This window comes from Carassius carassius, chromosome 20 (genome assembly GCF_963082965.1).
Source record: "Carassius carassius chromosome 20, fCarCar2.1, whole genome shotgun sequence".
NCBI classification, from domain to species: Eukaryota; Metazoa; Chordata; class Actinopteri; order Cypriniformes; family Cyprinidae; genus Carassius; species Carassius carassius.
In genome coordinates, this window is record NC_081774.1 from 25,847,703 (window position 1) to 25,859,051 (window position 11,349).

Below are 11,349 nucleotides of genomic sequence, written 5' to 3' on the forward strand. Positions count from 1 at the left end.
CTGGATTGGTTATATAACGTTGGACAGAATGTTGATCCGGCCATCGCGTATATTCAGCGCACATAAGGTAAACGTTTTGCAAAAGTTTTTTAGAGAAATAAAAACAGGTCGACAAATCGATGCGCATATTTTGCGTCGAAGTATTTTTTGCGTCGACGTCATCGATGACCTCGACGCGTTGTCCCAGCCCTAGCTGCGAGGTCTCAGTGGTTCAGGAAGCCTCATTTTCATCATCACTAGTGAAAACCAAAACATCCAAACCAGAAACAAAGACTTGACGGAAACAGACTTGACACGAAAAGACTTGACATGAACAGACTTGACTTGAAAAGACTTGACTCACCGACAGCAGGTTACATACGTTAATACACGACAAGGCACAAGGACAAAAACCTGACTACTTATAGCAGACAAAGAAGGACACATGACATGAACAAACCAATGGGGAACAAGGCACATGACTAAAACAACCAATGAACTACCAGAAATGATAAATCACATGACAAGACAATAACCAATGAGAACATGACACATACACAAGACAGAGATACATGAGGGCAAGGGAAGCATGACACAAACGGCATGAAACAAACTACAAAAAAAGAGACATGAAAACGGTGAACAAGAAACAAAAGCCAAAACAGACATTACAAGTACCTTTTCAAAAGGCAATCCTTTGTACAATATTTACATCTAAAGGGTGCATTTTGGTACCTTAAAGGTACAAATTAGTCCCCTTTAAAAGGATAACGGCCCGTGACAAGTTTTGTCACTTTTTCTGAGAGTGTATTATATATACGTAAAGTGTAGCAGCAGTGGGATGATTGACTATAAGTACTAGAGAGAAATATTTACATTTACATTTACATTTAATCATTTAGCAGACGCTTTTATCCAAAGCGACTTACAAATGAGAACAATAGGAGCAGTCAGGTCAACAAGAGAACAACAACTATATACAAGTGCCATGACAAGTCTCAGTTAGTCTACTATAGAACGCATAGACAGGTTTTTTTTTTTTTTTATAAAATGAAAAGACAAGAAAGGGAAAGTGCTAGTGTTAGTTGGTTAAGTGCAGGCGAAAAAGATGAGTCTTTAGATGTTTCTTGAAAATGAGTAAATATATAAATATATATATATATATATATATATATATATATATATATATATATATATATATATATATATATATATATATATATATATATATATATATATATGTATGTATTATTACTATTTCTAAGTAAAAATACTGTAAATAGTAAATAGCTGTGTAATATGATGCCCTGCTGCTACTGCCAATAACTGGAAGAAAAACACATTGTTAGACGATCTCTGTTCCTAATAATTAATGCTCAAAAATATTTATAGTTCTCTGTAATCACACAATCAGGGGACTGTTTTTCATTATAGTGAGAGTCAAACAGATATTCGAAAAGCAAATTTAATCAGAGACATATGTGCGTTCTTCTCAATTTGAAAAGATTAAAATAGTAAAAGCTTATTTTAATCCCTCATGAACAGAATGATTGTCTCCAGAAAATACCCTCCCCCATGATACACCACATGACCCTTGTAAAAGCCCCCAAAACATATTTAGGACTAAATTTTTGATTTGAACTGCATATTTCCATTCATCTGGATTACACAGTTTTACAATAAACTAAATGTGATGCATACTCGTCAGTCATAAATGAAACAGGTAAGAATTCTGTATTAGTGCTAATAAACTAAATGTGTTGTAAATACACAAAAACAAATAAACAAAACAATTATAATTAACATTACATTGAATTTGCTTCGACTGAATAAAGCTTGCACAGCCATATAGGCATTTTTTTTTTACAATGTGCATATTTTTAAAGGTATATTTTTTTCACAGTGAGCTGATTTCAAGCAACATTAATAAATACATTTGAAAATATGACAATTTAAATAAAATCAAATAGATCCTTTATTCGTTTATTTATGTTAAAACTGTGCAATCCAATTAATGGATTTTTAATATGCAATTCAAGTTCATAAATTTAAATTTGTCAAAGTTCCATTTTAATTTTAAATTTAAATGGCATATTATGGGCCTTATCAAGAGCAGAAGGCTACTGAATAGATGGGTAGATGCACTGGCACATATACAAAGTTGTTGACATAAGGTGATTTACATACATTTGCACAGCACAATGCACTTATTTACACCCATGCACACACACACACAGTCAGCAGGGGTCAAGACTGAGTTCAAGGATGCCATCTGGGTGCACACAAATTATTAACAGCACCATTCTGTTGATATTATTTTTATTCTTATCATTTTCAGAAAGCCAACATAGGACTAAACAATACCTCTTAAGGTGTAAAGGTTTTTTGAGCTGGATTATGCTCTTCTTTAAATCCTACTCGACGAGTCTCTCATCAGACAATGAGACAAGAAAGCAATTAAGTTGTTTATTGATGCAGAAGAGTGAATGTGTGATTCCACCATGCAGGAGGGTCTCGCAAGCGTTTTTTGCCCGCTTTGATCTTGCATGAGGACATCCAGCTGGACAGTGAAGGAGCTGTCCAAATCACAAAGGAAAACGGCTTGGACAGACAGATGAACAACAGTCAACACCGTAATGAGGTCAATTAGAAGGTTATTTAAGGACATTGCTCTTTTCTTTTCTTTTTTTTCTTAATAATCTTGCTCATCAAAGCATTATTTTAGGAGACACATACAGGCTACTGCATCAACCTAACAGTAAAATAAACTAATTTCGAACTTTAATTGTTTTACTTAAAGGGACAGTTCAGCCAAAAATAATAATTCAGTGATCAATTACTCAAACTCATGTTGTTCTAAACCTGTATGAATTTCTTTCTTCTACTAAACCAATTGTGTTCCATGATTCTTTAAAATTAGGTTAATTTGGTTAAGATTAAAGACAAATTCACTTTTTTGTTATTCATTTATTTTTTTTTACTGTTCAGTGGCATAGAACATGCTATTTATTACTAGCTAAGTAATTAATATTTAATAAATTATATGCATTTGCACAAACGTGACAACTTATGCTACAGCATATAGTGTGATGACATTATTGAGGAATGTGTTTTGTATAAACTGCAACTTTTTTTCTGAGCAAAAATAAACGTACAGTAGCTTTTAACACATTTTTGTTCTGTTTTCTGAGTCATATGCTATTCATCTAAAGTGCACTTTGTTTTACTGATTTTTGCCCTATAAAGGTTTGAAAATGACTCACTCCAGCACTTGCCATGACAAATGTTTAACACATTAAACCCAATCACAATAACTCAACCACAGTTCATTCAACCGTTCACTTCACAGTCAAAGTCCTCTAACAAATCAAATGCTGTTTAGCAGTTCTGCTATAATAATTAAGTAGTTATTGTGATTTGAAGAACTGTGCCCATAACGCTCTGTTGAGAAGGCTGGAATCTGCTGCAGGCAGTACAAACGCAGAAAATAAATAATTAGACTTAATTAAGGAGGGGAGTATGTCTATAACATTCCTTAGCAGCTGTACTTCTCCTTAAGGCTGTCTGCACCCTACCTGTCAATCAAACAGGGCATTATTACATTATTAAAGCAAAACTGACCCAATTTAACATGCTTTTCTCTCATTGTGAACAATTCATCAGTGTATGTTAATCCAAAGAAGGAAATTATCTTTAATTAAAATGTAATAAGTTATTCTTCCTTTTAAACTTTAAGTGTGAAAAACAAGTACATCAGTTAACTCTTTTTTTTAAGTAATTACGGAAATTATATACTGTACTTTAAAAGAATATACTTATGTGTGAACTGAATGAACTGAACCACAGGTTATTTACAATTAAATGAAAATTTAGTTCAATTTTAAAATAAATGCAGTTGAATTTAACACTGTTTTTAACCCACTTAGTGTAAGAAGGACTTAAGTATATTTTATATGTAATTTTATAATTACTATTGTCTTTGAAACATGGTTAAAGTGTACTGTCAAATAAATTTACTGACAAGCAAACATTATGTAAATGTAATTTTATTGGAACATCTATGTCATGCATTTAAATATATTTGTAATTGCACATTTATACATGAAACATATTTAACACATATTAACTTTAAAGCCCGGTTTCACAGAAGGTTCTTAGCTTAAGCTTGGACTAGGCCTTAGTTAAATTAAGACAGTCTAGCAGCTTTTATATATAAAAAAATGACTTAGAAGAAAATGTTACAGGTGTGCATCTTCAGACAGAACAATATCACTGACATTTTAGATATGTCAGAGCAAGATATTTTTAGTTGAGACCGCTCAGACATGCCTTTTAATCTAATACTATCATTAAGCCTTGTCTGTGAAACCAGGGGTATATGTTATATCAAATAACATGAGTTTAAATTATAAAAAATTCTTGTGCTTTTGTATGTTAGTCGACATTGAAACATAATTATTTAAAATTTACTCAAAAGAAACAGTAAAAAAAAAAAAAAAAAGGAAAGAAACTTAAGTGAGTACTTAAGTGTGTTAAGAAACATAAAATTGTTATCCATTCAAGGCTAGTAATTAAATGGCCTTATTTCATTGGTATTATATTATCTTGTTTGTATATATATATATATATATATATATATATATATATGTATAATTTTAAGATTTGAAGTACACTAATAGTGCATGTTCAATAATTAAGCAAACGTCATTTTCACAAAGGATGACCTTTCTGCAGATAATGTCAAAATATCAAAACAACTGTCCTAGCAAACTGGCATTTGACACACTTTCAGAATCTAACCAATTCTAGATGGATCAAACATTCTACCTACATTTATATTTCGTTTTGAATATCCCTTTTCACTCTGTTACATTACAATATATTCTAAATAATGTAAGTATATTATAAGTAAAACTACACAATTTTAGAAGAGGAAATAATGGTAGAGAGGTCAGATATATTTTCTCATGTATCCACGAGAATGTCAGTGGATAATTTAAGATGAAGACAGATGTTGTCACGTTGGGTGTTACAGATAACACAGGAGAGGGAACCAATTGCAGGTAAGTTATTTATCCAAAGGGTCCAGGCAGGGTCAAAACCAGAAAACAGACAAGAACACACGGCAAGATCAAGACTACGGATTAACTTTAACATATGACATTAAACAAGGACTCCGTAACACAGACTCAGACAGACCGGGTATAAATACACAGAAGGATAATGAGGGAACAGGAGACAGGTGGGGAACAATCAATTACTAAACAGGAGGAAGGTGACCAAATAAGGGAACAGGAAGTGATAAGGAGACAGACACCGTGAGAAAGGAGGACACCTAGTGGAAACCCAGGGAACACAACCCAGACACTGTGACAGGACCCCCCCTCTACGGAGCGGCTCCCAGACGCTCCACGACAAGACACGACACAGACCAGGAGGGAGGCGGACAGGTGGAGGCTCAGGGGGAGGGACGGAGGGCCAGACTCACTGAGGGGAACAGACAGGAAAATAACAGAAACCAAGAAAAACAAAACAGAAATCCATAAGGACATCATGTGGCGCCACCCAGGGCAGAGCAGAAGACCACCACAACCGTGTGGTCAGGACGGAAACTCCCCAGGGCGGAGCAGAAGACCACCACAACCATGTGGTCAGGACGGAAGCCCCCCAGGGCGGAGCAGAAGACCACCACGTCCTTGTGGACGAAGCCAGAGTCCTCCAGGGCGGAGCGGAAGACCCCCACAGTCGTGTGGTCAGGGCGGAAGGCCCCCAGGGCGGAGCGGAAGACCACCACAGTCGTGTGGTCAGGACCAGAGCCCCCCCAAGGCGGAGCAGACCTCCTTGCGGCTGGACCAACGGGACGACGAAACTCTGCTAATTCCCTGGTGTCCTTACTGGACTCCAGAAGATTGGTGATGGCCTAACCCTGCTCATGAAGATCATTGGTGACTTGCATTTGCTCATGAAGATCATTGGTGACTTGCATTTGCTCATGAAGATCATTGGTGACTTGCATTTGCTCATGAAGATCATTGGTGACTTGCATTTGCTCATGAAGATCATTGGTGACTTGCATTTGCTCATGAAGATCATTGGTGACTTGCATTTGCGCATGAAGATCATTGGTGACTTGCATTTGCGCATGAAGATCATTGGTGACTTGCATTTGCGCATGAAGATCATTGGTGACTTGCATTTGCGCATGAAGATCATTGGTGACTTGCATTTGCGCATGAAGATCATTGGTGACTTGCATTTGCTCATGAAGATCATTGGTGACTTGCATTTGCTCATGAAGATCATTGGTGACTTGCATTTGCGCATGAAGATCATTGGTGACTTGACTCGGTCCGTGAAGATCATTGGTGACTTGACTCGGTCCGTGAAGATCAGAGGTGACTTGACTCGGTCCGTGAAGATCAGAGGTGACTTGACTCGGTCCGTGAAGATCAGAGGTGACTTGACTCGGTCCGTGAAGATCAGAGGTGACTTGACTCGGTCCGTGAAGATCAGAGGTGACTTGACTCGGTCCGTGAAGATCAGAGGTGACTTGACTCGGTCCGTGAAGATCAGAGGTGACTTGACTCGGTCCGTGAAGATCAGAGGTGACTTGACTCGGTCCGTGAAGATCAGAGGTGACTTGACTCGGTCCGTGAAGATCAGAGGTGACTTGACTCGGTCCGTGAAGATCAGAGGTGACTTGACTCGGTCCGTGAAGATCAGAGGTGACTTGACTCGGTCCGTGAAGATCAGAGGTGACTTGACTCGGTCCGTGAAGATCAGAGGTGACTTGACTCGGTCCGTGAAGATCAGAGGTGACTTGACTCGGTCCGTGAAGATCAGAGGTGACTTGACTCGGTCCGTGAAGATCAGAGGTGACTTGACTCGGTCCGTGAAGATCAGAGGTGACTTGACTCGGTCCGTGAAGATCAGCGGTGACTTGACTCGGTCCGTGAAGATCAGCGGTGACTTGACTCGGTCCGTGAAGATCAGCGGTGACTTGACTCGGTCCGTGAAGATCAGCGGTGACTTGACTCGGTCCGTGAAGATCAGCGGTGACTTGACTAGCCCTGACTCTGGAGGATCAGCGGTGACTTGACTAGCCCTGACTCTGGAGGATCAGCGGTGACTTGACTAGCCCTGACTCTGGAGGATCAGCGGTGACTTGACTAGCCCTGACTCTGGAGGATCAGCGGTGACTTGACTAGCCCTGACTCTGGAGGATCAGCGGTGACTTGACTAGCCCTGACTCTGGAGGATCAGCGGTGACTTGACTAGCCCTGACTCTGGAGGATCAGCGGTGACTTGACTAGCCCTGACTCTGGAGGATCAGCGGTGACTTGACTAGCCCTGACTCTGGAGGATCAGCGGTGACTTGACTAGCCCTGACTCTGGAGGATCAGCGGTGACTTGACTAGCCCTGACTCTGGAGGATCAGCGGTGACTTGACTAGCCCTGACTCTGGAGGATCAGCGGTGACTTGACTAGCCCTGACTCTGGAGGATCAGCGGTGACTTGACTAGCCCTGACTCTGGAGGATCAGCGGTGACTTGACTAGCCCTGACTCTGGAGGATCAGCGGGGACTTGACTAGCCCTGACTCTGGAGGATCAGCGGGGACTTGACTAGCCCTGACTCTGGAGGATCAGCGGGGACTTGACTAGCCCTGACTCTGGAGGATCAGCGGTGACTTGACTAGCCCTGACTCTGGAGAGTTCACTGGCACCTGACTCGACTCTGGAGAGTTCACTGGCACCTGACTCGACTCTGGAGAGTTCACTGGCACCTGACTCGACTCTGGAGAGTTCACTGGCACCTGACTCGACTCTGGAGAGTTCACTGGCACCTGACTCGACTCTGGAGAGTTCACTGGCACCTGACTCGACTCCGGAGGGTCAGCTGAGACTCATCCTGTGCAGCGGCGCTGGGCAAACAGCCATCTTGTGCCATGACTCTGGACAGGCGGCCATCTTGTACTGTGATGCTGGGCTGGCGGCCATCTGGGATTGTGGCGCTGGACTGGCGGCCATCTTGTACTGTGGCGCTGGACTGACGGCCATCTGGTGCTGTGGCGCTGGACTGACGGCCATCTGGTGCTGTGGCGCTGGACTGACGGCCATCTTGGGCTGTGGAGATGAACCGGTGGCCAATTTGGGCATTGGCGCTGGGCTGGCGGCCATCTTGGGCTGTGGCGCTGGAATGGTGGCTAATTTGGGCATTGGCGCTGGGTTAGCGGCCATCTTGTGCTGTGGCGCTGGACTGACGGCCATCTGGTGCTGTGGCGCTGGACTGACGGCCATCTTGGGCTGTGGAGATGAACCGGTGGCCAATTTGGGCATTGGCGCTGGGCTGGCGGCCATCTTGGGCTGTGGCGCTGGAATGGTGGCCAATTTGGGCATTGGCGCTGGGTTAGCGGCCATCTTGTGCTGTGGCGCTTGGCTGGTAGCCATCCTGGGCAGTGGTGCTGGACTGGCGGCCATCTTGGGTTGTGGCGCTTGGCTGGTTGCCATCCTGGGCCGTGGTGCTGTGCTGACGACCACCCCGCCGGAAGAGACAGAAGTGGCAGGGGCATCCCACCGAAGCCGATGCTGCAGGTAGCACGCGAATTCCCAGAATTCCAGTGTCTCTAACTGCGCCATCTCCTCCTGAGACACTGGATCATCCAGCCCGCCATTAAAATAGTCCTTGAGGGCCGCATCGTTGTAGCCCATGCCCTCGGCCAGGGACCAGAACACCTGAGCCAGGGCACCCACTTCATTGCCCTCTTGGCGGAGGGCGGTCAACCGAAGGTACTTGGTTCACCGCTCCGCCATCTTGGCTGGGGAACGGAAAAATGAAATACCGCTGGTTCCTACTGTGACGGAGTCCTTCTGTCACGTTGGGTGTTACAGATAACACAGGAGAGGGAACCAATTGCAGGTAAGTTATTTATTCAAAGGGTAATCCAAAGGGGTAAACAGTCCAGGCAGGGTCAAAACCAGAAAACAGAAAAGAACACACGGCAAGATCAAGACTACGGATTAACTTTAACATATGACATTAAACAAGGACTCCGTAACACAGACTCAGACAGACCGGGTATAAATACACAGAAGGATAATGAGGGAACAGGAGACAGGTGGGGAACAATCAATTACTAAACAGGAGGAAGGTGACCAAATAAGGGAACAGGAAGTGATAAGGAGACAGACACCGTGAGAAAGGAGGACACCTAGTGGAAACCCAGGGAACACAACCCAGACACTGTGACAGATGTATACACTGAGCTACATACATGAAATTAACCACTGAGATATGTGAAATGAATCTAATGCTAATTTTCTTACTCAACACAGGCATTCTTTCTTCAGTTTGCTCTCTGTTGCGAATAGTGTGTTGTGCAAGGCCACATCAGACCGTTGCCAAGGCACACTTGTCATAGCACGCATGTCACCATGGCTCCTCTCCTGGTTAAACAATAAATATCTGCAACTCATGTAACTGAGTAAAGCTTTTTAAATACTAAGTGGATCCGCTTCACAGGTTCACTTCATGCACTTTAAAGCAACATTCAGTGCAATCTTCCAGGTTCAATACATATTAAACTCAGTTAACTTGCAGCATACTGTTAAATATCATGAAACCTTATTTCTGACTCGTCACTATAATGAATGAATGAATGAATAAATAAATGAATAAATATATAAATCTGCGTTACAGGCATTTACAATGGAGGTAAATGGAGCCAATCTGTAAAAGTTAAAATACTTACTTTTTCAATAGTATAGACACAAGATGTGTACAATATATGTTAACGTGATTTTAGTGAGATAAAATTTATTTTTCTCTGTAAAGTTACTGTATATCCAACTGGTTGCTTTTACAGTGTAATGCTATACACTTTTAACAATCATAAAATTAAAGGAACAACAGAATAATTAGGCCTAATGTAAATGTTTTATTAAAAAATACACAAGCTTCACATTTCTGCTTTTACATTTTCCATTTACTTCCAACTGTAAATGCTTCACTGGATTTTTTTATTTATTTATTTTTTTTTATCGATACTGAATCTTTTAGATTCCTTTTTATTTTGACTTTATATACAGATAAGTGGCTTATTCAAATTCTAGCACTCAATGCATGATTTCAGTGGATCTAAAATACTTAAAAATACTGTGAAATTTATCACTACTGTTTTTAACACTAAATGTAATTTGTGTGAAGCTAAAATACAGCACTAAGCAAATAATTACACTTGGTATAAATTATCCAGATTACCTTTATATCAGATGTTTTAAACAAACAAACAGAATATAACAAAAAGGTTTTGGCTTGTGGACATGGCTTGAAAAGCTGCTAATGATTATTGTGTTAATAATAAGTTGTTAATAACTGTCATAATTGCATTTAAGTTTAGAATACAAACAGATCTTGTGCATGTTATGTAGATGCCTACAATTCAGAGGTCAGTTTGTATCTTCTTTTTTTTCCCCAGTTGAAAAGCAAAGCGATGCAACGCAATTTGAATAATGATACACACATGGCATTTCTTGTGAGTCAAGAATTCTTCTTGAATTATTGTCATTCAATTCACAGCACAATTTCAAGTGGCTGAGTGCAGCAGAGAGCAGTATCATAATAATTGGTTTGTTTTTCGGATCGGCTGATCAAACTAAATTACAGTGTTCATCACCGGCTCCTCACCAGCACAACCTCAGTGTGAAAATTAAAACCTTGTGCTTATTTTTAATTGAGCGCTATTAATACCCACAAAACCAGAGGCCGCCGCAGATGCCTCTTTATATTCACTCTTTAATGTGTGAAGCAGATGAACTCATTTTCCCATGACTGAGCTTTCAAGACCTCCCCGCAATTATTGGTCTCTGCTCTAATGCTGTAATTTGTCTTGTTGCTATACTGTATTAAATGCACAACATTTCCAAATGTTTTAATGCTTTATTTTGTTTTAAAGACTGTAAATTTTTTATCAAAGTTGTGTTGTAACTTAATATGTGTAATTACTTATATATATATATTATTCTTATCCAAATAATGGTGACTACTTAATGTGATTTGTCTCTATTTTGTCTTTTTCTTGCTCTCTCACCACACACACACACACACACTAACACACACACACACACACACACAGGCAAACACACACACACACACACACACACACACACATACACACACACACACACACACACACACACACACACACTTTTTAACAAACAGAAAAGAAATTTGTAAATTTCCTAATATAGTGAACCATCCCCATCTTGTGGTGGGCATGAAATGTCCACTGTCCAATTCCAGATGTACCTTTTAAATAAATAAAAAAAAATCTTATTTATTATAAAAAAAAATTCTGCACAATATTTGTGAT